This window comes from Anoplolepis gracilipes, chromosome 11 (assembly GCF_047496725.1).
Source record: "Anoplolepis gracilipes chromosome 11, ASM4749672v1, whole genome shotgun sequence".
Taxonomy (NCBI): Eukaryota; Metazoa; Arthropoda; class Insecta; order Hymenoptera; family Formicidae; genus Anoplolepis; species Anoplolepis gracilipes.
The window spans coordinates 7,029,124-7,054,641 of record NC_132980.1 but is presented as its reverse complement, the minus strand read 5'-3'; the positions used below and the strand labels follow the sequence as shown (position 1 = coordinate 7,054,641).

The 25,518-nt window shown below is 31.7% G+C and overlaps 1 protein-coding gene across 14 annotated transcripts in view; it reads right to left on the bottom strand.

The window, feature by feature from the left end:
• The window catches only part of Dnc (phosphodiesterase dunce), a 324,716-nt gene that overhangs the window by 114,794 nt on the left and 184,404 nt on the right, over positions 1-25,518 (bottom strand). For 2 of the 14 annotated variants that reach the window (XM_072901814.1, XM_072901815.1), the window contains exon 1: positions 22,118-23,115. The exons of 8 other annotated variants lie outside the window; for them this stretch is intronic. The gene's annotated coding sequence lies outside the window, so the exon portion shown is untranslated. Of the gene's footprint in view, positions 1-22,117; positions 23,117-25,518 lie in introns of those variants that run through there. 4 more of the 14 variants (XM_072901818.1, XM_072901816.1, XM_072901813.1 and 1 more) reach the window with 3 other exon arrangements.

The window sequence follows — 25,518 nt, the reverse complement described above, 5'->3', positions numbered from 1 at the left end:
AAAGGTTTCCACAATTACACGATTACAGGTGAATAACGCGAGTATTTTAAGGCATTATTCGCCTACGAACGTACTAATTCAAGATATTAAGAATCGCGTAGCGTGTAAGTCGCATTAATTAATGCATACAAACGACCACATAAATTATTTCTATCGGTAGTGAATGTAACGTTGTAATCAGGGCCAACTGCATATCGTAGTTTAACGTAAATGAATTTATTCCGCACATTTATCAAGCTAATTGTCCAGCTCGCGCATCGGATAATGAGTAATATTGAGCAGATTGAATCGCACGCTACGCAAATCGAACAATTAGGCTGGTAAATGCATCGAATGTAAAGATCTTGACTGCAATTTCAATCGAGTGGGTGTTACAGCGCTGTAATTGAACGTAGTAATAGCGGTAGTGTAACGAGCAATTTCGAATCTTCGCAACAGCTCTATTACGCCCCGGCACAACCGGAAGTTGATCCGATGGCTCGACTTCAAACAAACTACCAATTGCAAATTCAAAACAATACCAAACTGAAATAAAGTTGTGTAAAATTGAAATAATTAAACGTATAAATAAAATAATACAAATAATAATCGTAAGACAATCGTGTATAATTATTGTATTATATCTGCTTTGTATAAAGCATTCTGTCATTTTTTTTTTTTTTTTTTTTTTTTTAATTACATAAGTTTCTTTGGCAAGTTTTTCGAATTTAATTTTTATCGCAAACTATTTTATATATCATTTTCATTCTAACGATCTTAAGTCGTAACAACATAGTAAATCCTTATTATCATTTACAGAGTTTCGTTTACCAAGGCATCAATCTGGAAAATTGTTTACTTATGTATCTCTAACTACGTCGAAAGTGCACCGATGCCGTCGCTTTTAGCAGATCCGGCCAGTTCCTTTGTAAATAACTGCCAAGAAATTTTGCCAAATATTTGCGAAACTACTAGTTACTTATATCAAAGTACGACTCGCACAGACAACCTTAGTTAATTTAATGCTTTAAAAGCGCACCCAGCATGCTGTTTAAATATTCAATATTTGATAGTTTGTTTTGAACTTTCGAGAGATGGAATTTCCCTTTCCGATATGCATGCACGATACACACGTATAGGCTCGAATAAATCGTGAGTTTACTTATTGCTACAATATTTATTTTAAGAATGGGCGCGTCACGTATCGGTCTCATCTGAAAATTCATCTTCGAGCACGTTTATATAACAATGTATTTTCATTTTAATATCGAACGTTCGAGGATTTCGTGCTTCAATCGAGTTTTTTTTTTTTTTTTTTTTTTATGTTTTACGAGATTTCAGTGTTCTTCCCTTCCGCATGATCCTGACACATGACATGGGTGTTTAATCTTATAAACGAGATTAACACGACGCCAGCGTAGCTCTAATGGAAAAATAGTTTCCGTAATTGGACACCGTATCGTGGAAGCGCTATTTTTCCGAGCTGATCCTTTATATTCTAAATTATCAAGGACGCCCACGTTGAAACCATTCAAGCATATCTACGCGGCAGATTACGTGGCCGATTGCACGCGAGGCTTTACAAGCATTTTACTTATCGATTGCCCTCTCACGTTGCACAGTGAGCTTTCGCTCGAAATCGTTGGTAGTGAAAATTCATGTGACGTTCGTTAAAGTATGCGTTTACTATTACTGCAATAAAATTGAAAATCTATCGAGATCGCACATATTATCGTAATACCGAGATATATTGCAATTTGGATTATTTGTCAATGCACTCGATATTATGGACGTTGTAGGCGATGACTAATTGCGTGCTCGTTAAGAGTATTAATGGCATGATTAAACGCATGAATTGGCAGATATTTTAACTGATCGTGTGTTTTATACTTTATAAAAGAGATGCATTTATAATCGAAGTATCCAAAATTGATGACTAAACATATCACAAATAATAATAATGTAAGGTATATTACACATGCAACTCATTAATATTTCCGACTCGTGTAAATCACATAAATAATACTGGATACATTATTCATTGACAAAAATACGTATTGAAAAAAAAAAAAAAAAAGAAAGAAATAATATTTTGTAAAATGTAACACATCGATATTATTAACCCTTACTCCGCATTATTATTTTTGGCACCTTCTAACTCTAACTGTACAGGTGGGTCAGCGTATTTTCGATAAGTTTATTAATATGTAAAAGTGTTTTAAAAAATCTGAAAAAAATGTATATACCTTCTTTGAACATTCTAAATAAAGACTAAAGTAATAAATTTGAAAAATAATTTACTTAAATATGTTATTTTATGATTATGTGTTTTCGAGAAATGTGACGTTGTTAGAAAAATCACAGACAAAAATAATCCATCAGTACGGAATAAGGGTTGAAGGCGCTAGAACCATCCATTAACCGATCACGAACTGCATCTAACAATAAGTCGTCACATAAGCTGGAGCTTGTTTTTGCAAGCGAGACACGTGCCACAATCAACCACGATTGCGGTTCATCTTGAAAGCGGATCGTATCGATTTCCGGGAAGATCGCAGAAACTTTTACAGACGGGATAACCCTGTTCCCTAATGCGGCTTAAATGAATGGCCGACCCGGTAATTCCTCGAAGGGTAATGACGCATAGTTGATAGTACTGGCGCGAAATCGTCCGCGATGTGTCGTCACGTATGAGAAACACACGTATTACGTACACGGCAAGGCTACACGTTATCGATGTGATCCCGGGCAAACACGCCACTTCCGGTCGAAACGTTTGTCGGACGATATAACGACCTCATCGATTCCAACAATGCGCCAGCTGGTTCACCTAGAATAGGCGGGTTCTAGGTCAAACGGGCTGGATTCGGCCAGATTCATCACGGTACCACGCGATTTTGCAATTTCGGTCAGGTTTTCGCAGACCATGAAGTGTTTCATTTCAAACGTGTCCGTTTAAAGTTTAAATAGAATCGACAAGCGTGGGTTTCATTTTCACAAATATTTTTTCTAGTAGTAATAGCGAAAACAGATTCCCGCAAATAAATGGTTTTTCTATCCAGCTTTTAATAAATAGTATAATCAAAGATAACTTTTTGCCTTTGAATGTCGTCCGATTAATCCATCGATGAACACAACTTGCAGTGCAGAAAGTGTGTCTTCTCTCAAATTTTGATTAATTAAAAATCCTCAGTGCATATTTGTGTAGTGCTCGTCAAAATAAAATTTCAGGATTTATGGATTAATTTAATTTCTCTACATGGTATGGTAACAATTTAATAATGAAACTGTCGAGACAGTTGTGAAAACATGTTTACATTAATGCAAATTGAAATGAGAAGTTTTGCTTAAATATAATACAGAGTATCTGTCTATCCACAAACAACTAGATAGTCGCATTTCTATTCATGGAAGCTGAAATACACCTAGCTATGTTTCTCATATAATTTAATTTTTACGTTTATTTCTTACTTGTTTTGAAAATATTCAAAAAGAGATATGCACATATTATATATGTGAAAAAATAAACCAAGAAAAATTGTTCAAAATCAAAGAGTAAAATCAGAAGAAATAAATCGTTAGCAATTGTAAGAAAATGGCAATTTATATTTGCGTATTGTAATATTCTTTTCCAATAAACAGATATAAAAGAGCAACCAGAAAAATTAAATATCAAGTCAATAAAAATTCAATTTCCAATAAAATCAGACTTTTCATTGACGTATTGTTCACATTATTACGACTCACGTATAAATAATACAATGGTGTACATGTGCCTGTGTATGTATCGTTGACAAGAGAATACAGGTATTTATATTTATTTATTAATATCTTAGGGAAACTAACTAACCAGCAGTGTGTGAAAAGCTGAATTCCCACATCTTTACGCTTATTTATACATAATTTTAATACACAATTTTAATTTTCCATAAAACTCTCCGCAATATCACGCAATCCATTTTAAAACATTCTATGAAATAAAAATGCGACGGTACGACAAAGGAGCAAGAATCTGTAATTATATATGTATATAGACATACGGATATACATTGTCCGACACGTTTGCGTCTCGCGTTTCAACGAGTTTAAAAGTCTGAGAAAAAAGCTCTCCAGAGTGTCACGCAATACGGGAGAACCGGAAACGATTGCACAAAAGCTTATACGGCTTTCGAAACATGTCATCGACATAGTTAATTAAACATATCATACTCGCGTTATACAGTAAGCTTGTAGCAGCGCCATGCGCACATCAGTCTCCTGGTTTCGATCTAAAATTACACATTAAATCATGGTATCATTAACGGGCTTCGTGTAATTAACAGCGGTTGATGCAATGCAAGCGGCGGCAAATAATATTATATCACGCATTTAACGTACTTACGGATATTTTCGTTTTGTTTTGCATGTATGTCAATATCTAGTTTCACGCAAATTATAAATTTTAAAAATGCTTATTACGCAATTTCTTTTAATCACATGTATCATATTTCCAATACAAAAATAAAAAAAATAAATTTTGACTCGTTTTCTTAGAAAAATCTAAGTTGGAATGAGATCAAGAATAATACGTTAGTAGCTATACATAAGTAGTGTTAAATACTAGTACATAAGCCGTATAAAGTACTACTACGTAAGCTGTATAAAGTACTTAATGGTACACACACTCCTCGTAATAATCACCTTCCGTAATAAATTGACCTCCGTAATAATATTAGGTATATATTTTTCGATCTACATTTCAATTTTTAAATAAAAAATTAATTGAATAAAAATAAAAACTTTAGATCTTTTTTCATGCGTATAATAGTGTGCATTACACAAATGTTATTTTAATAATAAATCTCTTAAAAATACTTAAATACTTAATAAAATACTTAAATATCAAAAATACTTTAGTAATAAATTTGAGACATTCGTTAATATATCTAATATGTAACCCGATTTTTTCTCAAGAATAAATTTTCTTTATTGAGCAAATTTTTCACACGTGCCTAACGACTTGTATTGGTTCTGATAATATAATTTCTTTTTATTTGAATTTTATTAATAGCGCTTTTTACAATGTAATTTCCAAATCTAATTTTGAAAGTATTTACATCAATTGTCTTCTGTTCTACTCAAGAGATAGTTGTATATATTACAATATTCCACTATTGTTTTAAAGAGGACTGCGATTCATTAACTTGATCTCAAAAGTAATTTGCACGCGATGAAGAGAAAATTAGCCAGTTTCTCAACTTTAGTTTTTACTGTGACAAATGATAATTTTATTTCATTCACTCTGAGTCGACATAGCAAATTTATAACAAATTCGCGTCATACAATCTGCTACGTCTGCTGAATGAAGCGATGCGTTATAATCGGTTATTTTACTCGTTTCAATAAATGCTTTATATCGAACTTTGATATCGAAAAACTTGTATTTTTTTTAAATAAAGTACATGTACGTTTATGTCTGTACATCTGTATTATTTTTGTATACGTACAAAAATGCTTTTTAATTATTTTTACATGCATTGTTCAGTAAAGTAGCAAAGACCACTACTACATTTTTATGTTCTGTTATATACCATATATATATATATATATATGAAATCATATAGACATGACTGACAACGTCAGTACTCGAGAACACGACAATCAATTATGGAAATGGTACGCAAATATAATACTTGATAGAATACTTTTATATTCAAAGAAGACCAGAATAAACATGTTTATCTCTTCGATGTGCAAAATGAAATTTCAACTTTTGATGCATCACCTATATCGCGTAATAATAACGTTTGCATGAGGCGATTTAGTCGATAATGACTGTACAGGCTGATTCACAATCGGTTTTTCAACAGCTTTGCTCAGAATAAAATATGTGCAGTTTGCACTGCCAGAAATAGATCAGCGACGAAGTGAAGGATATCTTCCTGATAGATAGCTTCCGATTTGAACCGACGAGTGTGCTATTTACAGTCGCCTGATACAACCCCACATAAAATCTCTTCTAGGATCGCGGTTCAAGTTATTGCAACTGATAGATGATCCTACGGTATCATCTTTTACTTTCAAAAAGTAAGTGGTATATAATGTATATCGTACATTTCACTTTTTTTTTATAAATTTCCATTTCGTGTCCTAATATTTTGCGTCAAAAAACGTATGTAATAAAACATATTTTGATATGCGTATGAATCATTTAAAAAAATTATATATACATATATAATTATTTTAAATAACTCTATGGTACTTCAATTTACAATGTTATAAAATTTACATAAATTCCTGAAAGAAAAAAAAACAAAAATAAAATATACAAAGAAAACTTTATATTTTATCCTTTCGTTAATATTATAAAAATGCCGTATCAGCAAATACACTTTGTACATACAACGAGCAATTTTCAAAAGGAATATTAAATTAAAATCAATGATAGTACGATGGATAGAACAATCGAGATTTCGATTCGCGAAATTACATGAACATACTCCTCTTCAAATACAAAGGCAAGGTATTTCAATAGAATTGGTACGAAAAATTGTGTTCTGTCGGTATATTTTTAGCCGATAAAACATGTCCTAATTTGATTATACCGATAATTAGAGGTATAGAGAAAGTTCAGAACTTTATACGATAATGTCACGAATTGCGCAAGATCGTAAAATGCGAAGAAAATTAGCAGACAATAATTTAATTAATTTGCAATAGAATAGTATACGTAAAATGTTCTGCAATGCTCAAGTTATTTCAAAGTAATAAATTCTAAAATTTTATACGCCAAGAATTAAATCAGAAAGCGTCTTTTAATTTTGTGTCTGGATTACGTATTCGTAAGAGGATTATACATTCGTAAAAGGCAAAAGAGAAACAATTATCCAAGTCTCATCGTCTTACATTTTTTTACTGATATATCCGAGACATTCAACTTACTTTATTACGTCAATTCCTTTCGAGAAAATTTTTTTTCACGAAAACGCAGCAAGTTGCACAGACATTTTACACACGAAACGCAAGAGGAATCACGCGCGTATCATCAACCATAATGAAAGTTTTCTCGGCTTCGAAACATACTACACGAAGTTTCGAGTCTTAACAATCTAGATGAAATAAAAAAGCACAAATTGCAATTTCCGTCAAATTGTTAATTATGAGCCGACAGCTTTCTTTGTAACAAATTTTTTTTTCTATGGCCCAAGTTACATTTGCATAAATTATTTGTAGATATATTCTATTGCTTTATTTTTATATCATCCACCTATACATATAATACAAGTAATTTATACAAATAAAAAAAATTTATATATTAAATTTCTAATTTTATTTATAAAACTGTCCAAGTCTTTCTATATATGAGAGAGAGAAAGAAACTTTTGAATGCATGTCATATGATGGTCAGTAAAAATAAAATCAAACTTTTTCGAAAAGTAAAATAAAATCGAATTCAGGCGTTGTATACATATGACACTACTTTATACGTGAGCGCAATAGTGATTGGTTATCAGGAAGTGAAAAAGAGAGGCGGAAATCCCCCGAGTGTAGTTCCATTCGCCTGCGTACGCCATTCCGAAAAAAAAAAAAAAAAAAAAAACTCCCTAAGGATAACTTTGTTCCGGAAATGTATAACTATTGTACAAAAATGGAAGAGATTTTCGACATGATGCAATAGATTCTTTAATGAGATAATAATTCTCTTTGTATTGTAAAATATTATTTAAAACTTGAAAAATTTCTCTTTCCTATTTAAATTTTCTCAACAGATATTTCATTCAGTTGATTCTCATGTTAAGAATCAAATATCAATGTATTATAAATAATTAGTATTTTGATATTTGAATCATGTTAATTAAAATAAAAATGAGAAGTCGATTGACAGCGATAGGTTTGTGATTTTTTCCGCATTGATCGGAATTAATATGCCTCTGACGCACTTGAACTCTGTCTTAACAGTTCAACATAGCTGGATAATCTATATTTATAATGAAGAGAATATCAGAAGAAAGAAAGAATTTTCAGTTTTTTCGAAAAATTTAATTACAGTGATATTTAAGAAATAATATAATTTATATACTTATAAAATATTTTTTTTTATAATTTTTATAATTTTATACTTGTAAAATATTTTTTAAATATATTAATAAAGATTAATTTTTAGATTAAGAGTCTCTTGCATTTTCGAGTTTAATGCGGGATGCATCACTTCTGTGCTCGTCAAGCATATTTCTCTTTCTTATCGATGATACTTTATGTAATTTTCAAAGGACGTACATTTACGATAAAATTCTGAATACGTTCTCGACGTATAATTTATAGCGGAATAACGGATATTAAACCGTGCTTGAAATTTCTGAGGAAAATAGGCCGAGAAAATTTGACTTATGTTTGTCTTAAATCACGCGCTCAAGTACCGCGATGCATCATAAAAATGATTCTTACGAATCCCATTAATGACCGAGCCACTTGCGATCTTCTGCATATAAAAGGGTCACGGAAAATATATACGCCTGGCAAGCAAGACACTCGACTCGAGTGGCGAATGAATCTCGAGTGAGAAACAGATGTCTGCAATTGTCTCGCAATGTCTTACTCACGGAGGAGTTTCATCCTTCAACATCCCAAGTAATCGTTCGCAATGTCATGTAACATGCTTGAGAAATATCCTGCGCATCTTCTGTTTTCATGTTCTCTTTTCAGTTATAAATAAGCGCGCTTAAAGTGGATCAGCCGTCTCTTAACGCGCTCGAAGGAGCAATTCTCCAGAAGCTGCTCGTTTCCTATGATATCGCAAGTCTTGGCGCGCGGCCAATATTGTACATCATCTCAAATAAAACAGCGCGAGGATGAAAGTGCGAAGTGCAGCGTCAAGGAAAAAAAAAAAAGGGGGAAAAAAGGAGAACGGAATGAGACAGCAGTCGACTTTTTAATGTTAGACTTTCTAACGATGCCATTTCTAGGTTGGAATTTGAAATTCATACCGCGTCGCACGAATCATACATGTAAAGAAAAATGTGCTACGACAACAACGATCGTTAGAGAATTATTCGAGAAATGCATGCAGAAAAGAAATCGAGTAACGGTATAAATTATTTCGAAGAAACCTTCGCGTAAGAAACTTGTTTTAGAAAGATGCGTGAACTCTACTCTTTCACATAACATTCTTTAAGAAAACGCGAGCTCGATTTATTACAATATTGCGCAAACATAAATACATATTATGAAGCCTCTTAAGCGTGAGAGAAAATGAAAGAGAACAATTTCTTTGCGGAAGAAAAAAATTAACTGTCAACAATATTAAATAAAACTTTAAATATATATCCTTTACGTTAGATACAAAATAAAGGCAGGTAGCCTCAGATAATTGGAGTGGTTTGTATACCTATATGTCACGTCAGAGAGTGAGTATCGTTGACCCTATCGGCTCATCTAATAGAAAATCTAAAGGTCCCTGTGTAACCACTTTCCATGGTCAATTGAGCGGATGATGGGCAATTTACGAGTTTCCAACGCGAAATACATCATACGATCATATGATAGGATTATCGTTACCAATTACGATTAATCACCACATAAATCTGTGCATAATATGTTATTGTTAGGCAGAATTATACGAACGTTAAACAAAGACAGATGCATCTTTCTTCTATTTTTCCACAAATAATTTACATATATATCAAAAAATATATTTAATAATATAATTTATGCTTTTTTGACAGTCAAGTATACATATCAAATCTTTAATTTTATACATATTAAATTTAATATATTTTTTTTTTTAATTTAAATGTACGAATATTTAATTACATATAAATATAAATGCGATCTTTTTCATATTAATATTATTTCATATTTATAATATTTAATAATTATTATTAATTCCTTTTATTATGATAAACTTTACATAATGAGTATTTTGTATTGCCATCTCATGAAAATTGCTGTTATTAATTCGATGATGATTTTCGGACTGAGTGAAATGTAAAGAAGCCAAATACGAATTCATTAACAGCATGAGTGAAGCAGGTTAATAATGAAGCAAAGTTCTTGTTGAATTTTCCGTTAATTAGAAACTGAAATACATCACGAAATGCATTCAAAAGGATAAGTAAATTAATTTACATGTAATGTACATTTAATTTTGTGATAACTTACTTTTCTTGATTTCATTCATTTTAACCTCGCGACAAGAAAGTCAATAATTATATGTTTACTCACAAATTCCTTTCTGTATATATTATATAAAATTATGCATAATTCAATTTCAATTTCAGAGTTACATGTGACATTTGTATTATGTATATTTTGGTTTATTAAAACGGCTTGATTCAAATAATCTCAAATCGATCACCTCATTAGATAAAATAATCAATATGACTGAAGCATTTAACTAAGAGCGACTGAATGAACCGCATTATTCACGAAAATGATGAAAGGATGACTATACCACATTCCAAATTCCACAGACACATGTGCGTCTGACATATTCATTGTCGTTAACATAACATTGTCTCTATATACTCGGCTCGTTAATTAATCCTGCAATTGTGCCGCAAAGCGTAGTCAGTATTTCATTACGCAAATATGTAATCTATATTCTGTCCAATTCGTGTTAGTTAACAGCGGATTAAATTTTATGTAGACTTATCCACGTACATTTATAATGTACACCTAACATCAGTAAAACCTTAATATTTGTAAAAGCTTAAAAATATTCCTCGTCGGATACTTTCCTTAGTTGAAGTTTTCATAAAACGCACGACTTTGATATTTAATATCATAAATGGAATATATCACAAATGGAATTATTCTCAGTGATTTTTAGTTACATTATTTTATCTCTAAATGGATTTTTCATTAAAATTGTATCAAATCACATACTCAATAATAAATAATCATACCATAAAAATATATCAATAATAAAAATACCATTATTTAAATATAAAATAATAAAATGATGATACATTATTTTTAAAACGCAAGTTATTTTAAATTAAAAAAATGAAAAATTAGAAATATTTCATAGGTCATGTAAAAGAGATATTTTACATCAAAATGTAATAAAAAAAGATGTCTATAATAAAAGATACAAGAGAAAGCCACAATGAAAAAAAAAGACAATGGACGCATGACTGCAAGAACAGGCATAAATTACTTTTGCATATCTCTTAAACGATAAGTCTTCGAATGAAATATTATAATAACCACGTCAAATTTATTTCTGATAACTCTTGAAAAAAGTTTAGGCCACTTCGTATTACCTGTGTGTTCTCGCGCTTTTATAAGACAATTAGCTCGGATGTACTTCACAATTTGAAATTGAAGCCGCCATCGAAGTATAATGGGTTATTAGAAGCCTCACACTTATACGATATTCGATTACACACGTTATACGTAATTTAAAAATTGGATCACTCAATGACTCGACGTAAACACGAAGAGCGATCGGTCAACTGACGTTTTGCGTACAAGTTTCATATACAATATGTAGGGTTATAGAGTTCATTCAGAACTGCAGGCAATGTGACGTAAAAACACATCTAATTGTATCGTGGATTATTGTAACATAACAATTGATTAGTAATTAGCGCAGCTTGTAATACCTTTTGTGGAGTGTTTACTGATTGTTACAATGACAATTAACTAATAATTAGTACAACATATCATACCTTGAAACATGTCTGCTTATTGCTTTATTACACTAAAAGAACACCTGCACTTTTATGTAATCGTCTTGTATACATTTTGCATTAAAAAAATTGAATATAAAAAAATAGTTTTAATAAATAATTTTAATACACAATAAAATAATAATTAAAATAAAATAATTTTAACAGTGTGCCTACTCAAATCTTGTAAAAAAAAATTCCCTGAAAATCCCCTGATTTTCAAGATATTTTTATCCAAAATTCCAAGTAAAGAGAATATATTCAAAAATATTTTCAAAGATTTTGTTTAATACAAATTTTTCTAAAATAATTTTTTTTTATTATATGCGTTTTCTAATGTTTCTCATTCATATAAAACAAAAACACAGAGCTTAAGTTTTAATTGTTAGATTTGTAAATGTATTTATAAAACTCAATAACTTTCATAAGCATTTTTCTTGTATAAAATTTTCATTTCTTTATCATTACAAAGAATATGTACTCTACATTCAATATTATATTAAGACATTGATATATATTACGAGATAATTGAATATATAAACAAAATATATATGTATACATTTTAAACGCAATTTGTTTGGCTGACTGGTGTTGTGTGAGACGTCTCATTTTGTCGATTATCAAAATACGTGTCTCCAGATTTTGGCGTTTCGAATATAATCTAATTTATTTAATAAACATTCTAAAAATTTTTATATATTTGTAAAGAATTCTAGAACTATTAAAAACAAAACCAAAACTCTAGATAATTAATGACAATGTGACAAGAAAATTTAATTCCGCGAATACGTATAATAAATTATATCACTCATACATAATAACATTATCTTATTGTTCCCACAAAGCCCGATATCATTTCAAGCCTGCTCATCTTCTAATCTTTCATTGTTCTTCAAAAACACTCACAAAACACTCGTGCGGTATTTTGCATGATACTGCTGATTTCGATAAGACATGTTAAATCTTATTGATACAAACTCAATGTCGACCAGTTCTCGCTCACGTGTCACAGCACGAAATAACAAAGTCGCGTACAGCCCGTTGTAAACATACAAAAAAAATTATTAATTAATAGACGTATTAATAGACTTTTTCGCGGGTTAATAGATATGCATAATGAAACAAATGTCCGTCTTTCAATTTGGCTCCCGACACCATCCGCGCCTGCTGTTTCCTTCCCCCTTTCCGCCCCCCCCCCTTCTCTCTCTCTCTCTAAAAAAATAACGAATTTTCACGAAGTGAGACATCAATTTTAGACGCGAGCAAAATTATAAAAAAAAGAATTTTTGTAAAAAAAAATCCCTGAATGCCAATAATATTCCATGAGATTTCTCTGATTTTTCTAGATACAAAAGAAATTCCAGGTTGAGAATTCCAGGCTTTACATGTTTTTCCAGGGAGTAGACATCCTGCTTAATATATTGTATCTCACAAAAGTATTAATATGTCAAATTTATTTCTCTCAATTTGTCAAAAAATATTTTAAAAAGTAAAAAAAATTTGAGAAATTTTGTTAATAAAAATGTAAATGTGTTTCCACCAATCGATTGAGATCGATTAAGATTAGTTAAACCATATCAGGTTGCAAGTACCGCGTTGTGTAAGCATTATATATTTTATACTGACATTATTCGTTAAGGACATTGAAAACTTTATTGTATACAGTTCCTTCCGCGTTGGAAAATGTATACGCTACTGTTATCCTTTTTTATTAACATAAATCTCTCGGTGATTCCGGTCTCGTCATATACGTCGGCAGAAAGCTTTACATAAGTCTGAAGGGAATAAGAAATATATCAATTGTGCAAAGTATAACAAACGTCCGAATCGAAAACGTATATCGTTAATCATGGAAGTATTTGCTAGCCAGCAAATGCGTCTCTCATTAGCATATGTATCCGATTAGCCTTTAATCCGATGGGAAATCGAGCAGCAATGGCATCAGGGGAGCCTAAACAATCGCGCTATCAAGATTAAAATAATTCTTCTCAGACAGCGTCCCTTCGAACCCACAAAAGAAAACTGAATAAATTATAAGATATCTTATACATAGAGATATATAAGAAAATGTGTTTGTTTGTCGGTAAACATCGAAGTGACGCAAACGTATAAAAAAATTATTTTATATTATTTGTACTCGCATAGTATATCGCGTAGTTATACAAATGCCATCAGATGTAGGATAAGAGGCAGATAGAGATCGCATGTGAAAACTTTATTGTCTGGCACGTTATATTCGTATGCATAATAAATGTACATACTGCAGTGAAAAAACAAGATGAGAATAAGAGAAAAATTGTGACCGATACTAAATAAGATAGCATAATGAAAAAGCACAGACAATTGTTATCAGGAATATAATTCGACTAGCACTATAACTCGCATCAACCACTACACATTTAGTCTTTAAAATATATCTCTTAGTAAACATTTATTCAAACTTTTAATCAAATATTTTTTTTAATAACTGTGTAAAATATATGTCTATTTTTTTAATAACTATAATAAAAATCACTAAATTTTAATTCAATGTTTAATTTGCAAAATATTAAATACTGAGATTTAAAAACTAAAGTAAAATGACAGCTTTCTATTGATGAAAAAATATACAGAGAGGCTTGAAATATTAAAAAAAGATATTCTGTAAATATTTAATTTCAATGACATTAATAGAAAATATTTATTACGTTTTCTATTCTATAAATACATTTTATAGCATCTTAGCAAAGTTTCGCGTATACTTCCATGCAGAATTCACTAACATAATACTAGATTCATTTTCTCAATCTTTCAAGTAAAAACAGCGAAATAAATAAACAAAGCACTCCATTTCTCAATCACATTTCCAGCATGTAAATCTCATCATTGTGTCTTTCGCAATAAACAGCAGCTCGCATAATGAGCAAGCTTAAAGCACGTATCTGATCATCAAATAGCAACAGAGTTTGTCGAAGCCAAGTTGACTCTAGCCATTAGAGTGCATTGCATTGGGTTCATTCACTAGCAGAATTAATTACATCTTCCACAAACACCGTTATCGTCACGGTACTATTGCTCACAAGTCATTATCATGAAATTCGAGAACTAATCGAGAATAATATAAAAACTGTATATAATATAATATAATATAAATGCTTCAAGCGGTATTATTATCAATATGTATAATCAGATTTTCTGATACATTTGGCGATTTAATTCAAACAAATAAATATTTAGCGCTTAACAAAATTAATTATACTATATAATCACATTATGAGAAACTGTTCATTGAAAGTTGCTAAATTGCTTGTTGCGGACAGCATATTATCCGAAAGGATTAACCGAAATTCCAATTCTGAAACTATTTTGGAAAGTCATGGAAACGCGCGACTGCGAAATGCAATCAACAATTGGAAAGGACCGACTGACAACATTCCCGTCGCATGGCGTAACATGAATTCCATCCAGAGGTGATATCGAAAGCCAAATGTTCTCACGCATGAAAGTGATGAGTTCTAGTTCATGAAATAAGTGCAATGGAAAGGTAAACTCATATCATTGAATATTAATTAATTAATTATTTTGCGCGCATTTAATATTATTTAATTAATAGATAGAGATAATTTTTTTACGTTTCTTATTAATTGCGCAATAAATAATCTTTTTTTTAATCTCGATTGTATAGTGCGTTTACTTACTATTTCCTGACACATCCATTATTCAATTTCTGCAAAATTAGAATATATTATTTTAATGATGGACACGATTCGTCACAAACTGACAGTAAGTGAAGTGTTTGATTAAAAAATGCACTATATTATTGTTATATTCCCGTTATATTATCTAACTGAAAATTAAATTGTGAAATAAATATTTAATTTCATTATACAAATAAGCATTTTATATTTTGTTTTCTATTATTTTCAGTTATTTTTATATGCGTGTCAAAACATGTCTCTCTTACGTCATTCAGTATATTTCATAGTGTTTAAATTTGTATAATATATGAATACATAAAAGGTAAGAATAGACATTGTATGAAATTAATGATCAAATAGTTGGCTGTCAAGTATGTTCTTTTTTGCATGATATATCCAGTTAATAATAAATGATGATAAGATGCACGATAAATACGAAAAGTCAGTGAAGAGAGATATCAGAATGATGAATGTACTTATAAATATTTAAAAAGCAAACTTTAATGTAATTGATTATGATTAAGTAATAAAAGAAATATGGTCCAAATTTTTTATGAAATAAAAATTATTACAGATCAACGATCCTGATCTGAAATATAAGCCTTTAAAAGTGATGATTATGCACTGACCTTTTAACGTTAATGTATAGGAATATCTTTTTTCCCGCTTCTCGTACATAAATAAATTGCATATGTGTGTAAGAAAATACAGCATTTTGTTTGATAATATACTCAAAAAATAAAAACGTAAATAAAAAAAATTATTCCGTACATTTCTTCCATAAAAAATATTTTTTGATAAAAAAATATTCTTCGATATTTTTAATAAGGCTTTATTAAAATAAACTGAATTCGCATTGTTGATAAAAGTACAATATTAATTACATAAATCGAGATATTTTATCATAAAAAAATATAGCATCTGAAACAGAGAACTCCTTTATACAATATACAGCATTACTGTTATTCAATATCATTCGACTATTATTTTTTTATCTTTATTCGTAACACGAAACGTGTCTGTAAAACGAACTCGATCTGACAACAGATTAAAAGATATGTAACAGAGATTTTCAAACGGACAAATTGACAAAGCAATTTACTAAATATCAAATGAGACGATTGTCAGTCCATTGTAACTTCTTTTGATTATAGTCGTGCAAAATTATTTACTAAAAGTCTCATTGAGCAGAATTTTTCACATTTTTTATATTTAAGAACAATGCGATTTTATAAAGGCTTTCGTAAACACATTTTCTTTGTTAATTCACATCACGTTATTGCGATTGAGCCAATTAAAGAGATGACGCGCAAGTATATATATATATATATAAAACAACATATTTATAAAAATGCAATTTCCCAGGTACGGTTTCCCAGGTAAGTTTTCTAATAAAAATATACACCTACACCATGACATGTATAATTAGCTGTCGGATCGAATATAGCGGAATAAAAGTATTCAGAAGAGAGGAAAATTATCTACTACCGTAAAGTAGATAAAAGAAACAAAGAGATAGTTTAGATTAGGTCTCATACATTAAAAGTGAGAGATCACAATTGTAAAAGATTAATAAGATTTATAAGCAAGAAAAAGAAACGTCAAAAATTAAAAATAGTTTTACATGTAAGTGATAATAAAGTTGTATATGTAACTAGAGAAAAAAAAATTATAAATACATATAATTAACGTCAATACAAACAGAAAATTGTCAAGATATCATATCAATTATTAATGCCCAATATTTCGATATATCTCATCAATTTGCGAATTAAATCGCATTAACAAGCGATTTTCCAAACACTATGAGGCATGCTAATAATTCAACATTCGTGCTCATGATCTATTTATATTTGCTAATGCTCCTAAAAGCATTCTAATATAAGTCATAAATGCAATATGTTTGAGTGACATAGCAATTTAAATTAGTTCTAAATTATACTTGGAACAAAGCAAAATCTCAAGTGGAACAAAATGACATTTTTTAAATAACTTTTTATCGTCATAATTTGACAAAGTTAATTAAATTAATTAAATTAATTAAATTTTCTTACACGAGCAAGTTAAATTTTTCATAATATTAGATTAAGTGAAGACATGCGAAATATTTGAAATATAATATTTTTGTTTCATAAAATTAATAAAGAGAGATTTTCTCATATTTTTAATAAAACTAATGAAACAATTACGAAATTTCTCTTACTGACGTCATGCAGCTAAAGTTAGAGAAATTTGAGAGCTCCTATCTTATTGTTAGTCAGTCTCTCTCTAGTAATGTGTTGTGGGAATAGTCGAATTTCGAGGTGTCGCTTTAGAATATGTCATTATCTCAACTTGGAATTCGACTATCTAGTCCTGAAGAGATTAAAATTTATCTTGTAAAGATGAAAGAAATGTTTGAAATAACATTACCCTACAGAAGTTAAGAGAAAAGCGCGTCTGAACAGAAAAGATTTTTATTAAATGTGTTTTCTTTAAAGGAATATAACTTTGAACACTTTGACGCGAGGAGAACATTCTATAAAACTTTTATAAAGCATATAAAAGATGTACACGAAATTCATTACAAAAACTCTAATGCTTTTACTACACAACAAAAAATTAAAAACATGCGCTTTAAAGAATAAAAATTACAATATTTAAGAGCATCATACATATTTTATCTAATATATTTATAAAAAATTGCTCAATGCAATTATTATATCCATTATAATATTTTATTTGATTACTACAAAGGAAAAAAACCAGTGAAATTGTTACATCATTGCATTGTTAAAATTAACAAGCCGAGATCGTTAGTAACTCAGAGAAAGTCTCTATTCTTTTTTCACTATCAATTCGTATAACTTTTTTTTTTCACTTTATGATAGTATCGCAGACACAATCTACATGTTTCTCTAAACTGCCGCAGGTCAGTATTGATAACATCGTCATACGCGTTGAATAATAACCCTTTTGTATATTCCATGTTCTCTCGCGCCAAAGAAATTAGATCGTACATAGATTTTCATGAAAAAAAAACAGCAAATGTTTCATTAAATGGTAAATGTTACCTCTATAAAAAACACAATCAACTGTGTTGATTAAATCGTTTGCAATAATAGTTGTGAGCGTTAATTAAATCGTTTATTTTAAAAAGAATTTTATTTCAAAAATGTCGAAAATAAATTTCCATTATACATAATTTCTTTTCATCTGCTTTACACATATACGATATTTTGGAATAAAGTTTTCTCTTTTTCTCTCTAAAATATCTAATTCGATTATAATGTCACAATGTTGTGTCACTAAAAATGGTTCCCTATAAACAGACCTTTGGAATTTCGAGAAAACGAAATATTTTCTCAAAACACATCCATCGTTCGTGAGTGACCATCAATATCGTGAAAACCAATCACCCGGCAAAACATTGAATTGACCGTCAAACTTTTAAACGAGAAAAATGCATAAAAAGAAAATACGCATGACCTTAAGTTATCGTTACATATGTGTCAAAATATACATATATATTATCGTAATTCGAGGCTCGACGCGCGCAAAACTCGCCAAAGCAATCGACGTGAGCAATGGAACATTTCTTTTTCTTTTTTTTTTCGCACAGGTGCGACGTTTCTCAGTGTGTCGTGGCAGTCTACTTTCCGTTCCAACGTCAAGGAGAACGACGCCGCGTCCGTCGATGCATATGCATCGTTGCCATATGATCGGCTGTTCCGAGTGTCAATGTCGACTACAGCAAATTGGCGAAAAACAAAGTTAGTTCTGGCACAGATTCGACTGTTTGCGCGCGTGGCCGTCGCGCGTTTTTTTTCTCGGATAAAATTAAATTCGCCGCTACACGAGGACGCAAAAGTTCGACAGGTTCATTGCCGCTGGACCGGTGACTCCTGCATGACACGTGGGCATTGGACAGTAAGCGGATGAAAAGAGTGACGACGGAAATAGAACGAGTAACAAAATTGATGGCAAAATTCGATGACCAGTGTACGCAGTACATGTCAAACAATTGGACATTCTAGATTAATGACTGTCTTATCCGAGTGCAATATTGCGTGTCGAATTGACGTCATTTATATATCGTATTTAAAAAATTTTAGTTAAATTGTTTCATTAATAGAAATAATATATTTAATAATACAGTATATGCGATAAAACAAAAATAATTAATAATATGATGTATAATGGCTCGCGAAAGTATTTCAATATTCCGTTCAATTTATAAATGCATTAATACTTCAAATATATTTGGTACGTAATGTAATTAATACATTTTTCACACACTCAAAATAATTAAATAGATTTTTTATGACTTTTTTTAAAGCTTCCCCAAGCTACAATTTAATTTAAACTGTTTATAAATAGCTTGTGGATAAAATATGATCTTTTCATCTGTATATATCAACTATGTGAAAGAGATTCTTCATCACATATTGGGGCTATTTTCATTTCATTAAATTTTAATTAAAAAACCAAGTATAAATGTGCTTGTAAATACATCGAAACTGCGTAGTTGCGGAGGGAATTAATCCATAGTGCAGGAAAGAAACATCTTTACTAAAACAAAGTTACATACAAAATATTCAATAACGCTCCGAATCGTGCTTGAAAATTGTAATTGAATCTGATTAAAATCGTCGCGCGAATTTTAAATTTACGGAGACTTAAATTCGGAGACTTTTATAAAGAAGTTCGGTAATTTTTTATCAATTTGAAGGTTTTCTTTTAAAAGTATTTCGTAGAAAGGTAAAATGTCAACAGATTCTATCAAAGCCCGCTTAATAAGCATCGATTAAAAAAAAATCTATTTTCTTACCTCATCCTGTCAACGTTTTATTTATACAGTTGGAATACGTTACAGTCTTCTCGTTCTCTTTACAGTTACCCTTGAAATAAAAGCTTTTCCGAAAAGAAGTTGTACCCTCATTATTGTGCGCGTTTAACTACTACGGGGTAGATTACATTCCCTTTATGCCTTCGACGGGACCGTCTCCGTGTCAGCTTTATAACGAGATAAAGGCAAACAGAAAGCCCGATTATTCTTTCTGCTTGTATTACTATGTCATCGTCGCCTGCAGGTGAACAGCTGACGGGCAAAAAGATCGCTCGCGATATGTCGCATGAGCTACGATGTTTTATTTGCTGGATAAACACGTTTTTTTGAATAATTAAAGATCACATTCAAATGCCATGTGTGAAGATAACAAATTATATTCATTTTTTTTCCAGCCTTCGTGCTGCGAAGAAGAATTTGATGAGCTTGCGAAATGATTCGGTGACACGACGAGACACATCGAAATTAAATCAATTTGCGTGAAACACGCGTGCGATAGAGAAGGTAGAGAAATCTAGTCTCGCGATCACCATGTTTTATCTTATTATCCTATGATAGCGTGAAAACGATTATCACGCTCGCGTACACCACTAATTAATGACGTCAGTTTGTCGCACGCTTCTTCACTACATTTATAAAGTGACAGGGAATGCTTCCCCTGCCAAGAGATAACGTCGGGAAAATGAGATGACATTCGTAGTCTCGAGATGCATCTTCGTGTTCTATAGTTCTAAGGCGAGGAGAAGATTATTACAAGTACACGGGATCCGTGATAATATACTGCGAAGACGAACACGTTCGTGCCAATTTCAGCGAATAATTTCAGCGAATATTATTCGCGCAAATTAATTGACAACTCACGTAATTGTGAGAAACAACAGTCTTAGGATTTTCATTGCCGGCGATAAAATCGCTTGTCATTACCTTGCGACGTAACGAGGTTCTTACTGTGCTTGAAAAATACTTTAATCGTTAAGAAAACTTTGTTGTTTGGAAATTGATGTTACAACAGTTACATAAGTTCTGTGTGTAAGGTGGTTTAAAATTATTAATTTAATAATTTAACTCGCGTCGAGATTCTTAAAAGAGATAAAAAGAAAGAAGATTAGCTCTGCAAATTGTACTTTTGTTGAAATTAAAATATTCCTCGATGGCTCCAAGTACTCCAAAACAGAAAAAATCACGATAACAACTATATAATCAATATTATCAGTGTTATCTCTACTCTTATGTTGCCAATTATCACCTAATTCTTATTTTCCTAGCGCGAATACATAAGCATCTATTTCTATCTAATTAAAGAAATAGTATATCTTTATATAAGCTTGAAAAAAATTTAAAAATTATTTTCATATTAATTTGATAACAGTAGAAGAAAAAAATTCAGCTTAAATTCTAATGAAAAAACAGGTGTTTACAACCTGTATACTCGCATCGTTTGCATGATTCCATTATTGAATTGTATTCCAATCAATAAACATACTTCACTTAAAGCACTCACAAGTCGCCACTTTAAAAATAATTAAATTTTATTTTGTGGCTTACATGTAAGTACAACTCGAACAAACAAGCGATATTGTTTTTCCGCTATCTTTTCTCTCTATAAATAAAGTGGCATTATATCCCGATCCCAGAAATTTCCACAATGATTTCGAGAAGATTTTGAAGAAGCAGCTATCGAAATATTGACCTGCGAGATTCGATGTAAAAGAAGGAAAGTTTAATTAGCTGCTTTTGTAATTAATAAAATTTCGTTCCCGCTCTTGTTCACGCATGCATAATTACGAAAGTTTACAATGTCGCGAAAGCTCTCGTAGTACGATAAAACAAAACAAAAAAACAAGAAAAATCCGCGTAAATTTTACAATTAAAAGTTAAATTCCAAACCGAATTCAAATCATTAGAAATCGATTGAAAGCAAATCCATGCAAACGATGAGAGTAATCATAATCAGTGTCAAGATCTCTATAGTGGATGCTCACCGTGAATACTCGAGGAACGTATCTCTCACTCCACGATACCCTTTGCACTTACACCGCCTACACGTTACGGAAACACACTGGAAACACAAGTGATACCACGTCGCTCGCAGTAACGCTAGTTGTTCTAATCCTAGAATAACTAGGACTCCTCCCCTTCCTGCGTCGGGTAAATCACAATCCGCAGAGAGAATCGCTAATTTATAGAACTGGTTAGTTAGCAACTAGATGCAACTGTAAACTAAAACCGGACCCGAGGGAATTTTCACTGCACACTGTTAGTTGTATCAGTCAATAGCCAAGAGGCAAAACGTTTTAGAATCGTCTTCGCGTTGCCTCCGCACTTCTGCCGGTTTACGCGGCAAGTCACGGGGAGGAAAGCAGTGGGAAAACGCGAGAAAGACGGGGATATGGCAGCGGTTTCACGTACAGAAACGACAACGAGGAGCACTAGGAGCACGGGGTTGTCTGAACCGCGCGAGGTCGCGTGCGTTGTCGGACTGAGAGAGCGCCGACGAGCTGCCTCCCTGCGAGCCCAGAACTGGCGGAGGAGCGAGGAGCGTCGTTGTCGTCGTCGTCGTCATGTCGTGCTCGCCCGCTACCGCGGGCATGCTCTCTACGAGCGTGTACGTGGTGTGTACGTGCGAGCTGCGATTCGCCATTCCTACGGAGCTGTCACTCGTCTCACAGCTGTTCGTCTCTGTCGCTTGGTATCGCGTTTCAATACCTTGTTCCCTGTATTTTGGCCGGCGCATCTAACGGTAGTGTCGTCAATCATGCGTGACAGGAAGACAGAAAGAAAGGTAGAGGCCGTTGGCGGTATCGGTATTAAATCCGATCAAAATACGATATAAGTGTGAATCAGAGAAGCTTGAAAAAAAATATCCTCTGAGAAGGATAGTCGGCGTTTCAAATTTTAATTTATAAATTTTCTCCTTGTCAATTTTTAAATCATAACATCGATTCTTGAGAATTAATGATAATTTATGCATGAAAAATTATGTAATAAATATTGATTTATATTTATATTTATATATACGCATATAAGTATAAATATTTATAAGTTAATTAATCAAGTTATTTTTACATCATTCTAAAATAACAAATTTTCGAAAATCACATATTTTTAACGAAGTATATTTCCGAGCTTCCAATTTTTTATAATTAAATAAAATTTATATAATAAACAACGAAACATTCAAACGTTCTACAGATAGATCGCGATATAAAAAGGAAGTCACTGTTGTTCGGCTAATTACATTAGCGGAGAAAAAGAAATAAGACATCAAATCCTCTCATATCAATATGTAATACGTTATCAAATAGAGACTTGGAAGAAAGCATAATCGATATTATAAAAGTCTAAGTTGTTACGCTTGAGCGAAATTTAGTGCCATAGTGAAATTGATTTATTCAGATAGCCTCGTGGATGGGTATCCTGGACCGAGCCTCAACGCGGCTGCATTACTCGGTGAGATATAGGAAGGGCAGCTCTTCGTTGAGCGTAAAAACGAGTTAGAACGCAAGATGTAGTTCCCGAGGGATCGACTTCCTTCCCACGCTTCCTTCCGCGCGTTTTAGAGCTTCATCGAGATGGAGCAAGTCCGCTTATCCGACATATTTCGTAGTAAACGTAAAGTATCTCGTCGAGTTTGCACTAATCTACCGGATCTTGAGCGAAAACGAGTTTCGCGATACGGAGATTGGCGAAGTAGAGGAGGCAAGAGTGCCCGGATTAGTATGTTTACAGTGAGAATTAATATTCTTAACTTGTATCTGATATGGCGGTCGCGCGATATACAACATTGCTTCAACGTGGAACGGTGAATACGTTTTATAATTTATCTAGTTTTTGCATCAAAATAACGTCGTGAAAAACTTGTCAAAAACTAACATCCCTGAATAAAACAAATTTAAATTTAAAATTATTAACGATATTTAATTTCGTTAGTATTTATCAGCTTGAAATGCAAAAAAATACAATAGATGACTATTTTATAGAGTGGATGCTACAGCTAATTAAAGATTATTCATTAATGCTGATATTTAATAATTTGTCGATTATACGTAGAAACATACGCGAAATTTTTTACATAATTCAATATTTCAATTTACGTAGCACCCTATCTGCGTAAATTGAATTTAAGAAATAATACCTCTATTCCCCTGCTGATAAATATGAAATTTTATTCTACCTATTTCCGAGGAGAGATATAGAAACATTGGGCGAAATGTGAGTTATTATTGAAGTATAGAATTATATTTGACGATATCATTTTTATTCATTTGTAAGAAACCAACGAAGCGCATTGTTATATTAAATTTTATTGATACGATATTACATTCAACGATAATTGCGTTTATATGTATTTTCCTTCAAGTGAATAATCGGTTAAAAGGATTTTCTCTTATAAGAATAAAGTCAGCGTAAGTCTTTGTCTATTTAACCGTCTCGATTGACGAAAAGTAAATTCAAACTTGGCTTTGAATGTAAGCAGAACGTGCAGAAGAGGAATCTAAAAGACACGATATAGATTGACAGAGAGAAGTCTCTGTTCATGGCATGCACAGCATCACATTATTTTAAAAGTAGAATAAGAATATCATTGAGAAAGACGGACAAAAGTTATTTCAAAAAATTTCGTACACGTTATTTTCGTCAAAATAACACCTACGACACTTTTTAAAATAAAGCATCCGTATATTGTATTATCTATAATTATGTTTGTATTTCAAATATAAAAAAATTACTCAAGTCTTAAATTATATCGATATTAAGAAAAAGTGACTGAGATATATCTTGTTTTTTTCGAGAAAACTAATTGCTTTCTCGAAGATCTGACATAAAAATCTTACTTCTGGAAATCTCACGGAATGAAAGACAAATTTAATCGAGCTGAGATAAACGATGTAATTCTTCCGATATCTCGGATCAGTGCGCGATAATCCGGTAAGAAAGAAAGATTGAAACGTCAGAAAAGTTAGTTCGATAAATATTTTCATGGTAGCAGCTGGTCGTAAAGTTTGGCAACTCGCATGGATGTGAGATATTTCTCTCTCTCTCTTTTTTGGACAGAATCGATGCAACTGGCACGATATACTTCGTACATAAATATTGGCGCAAAAAGATCTCGCAATCACGCCAATTATAATATACATATAATCATCGAGTTAAAATAATTTTGAACATTGTCAATTTATTGCGACAGATTACGCAGTTCGAGTTTGCACAAACATCGCATGACATTGTGCGCGAATATAAACGATGATTCTGATGACGCACAAAATAATTGATTTCCGTATCTTAATATATCTCGTAAAAAAAAAAAAAAAAAAAAACAAACACCTGATATAGCTTGGAGATAAATGAAACGAGATGCCATATGCGACTGCGAAATCTTTTT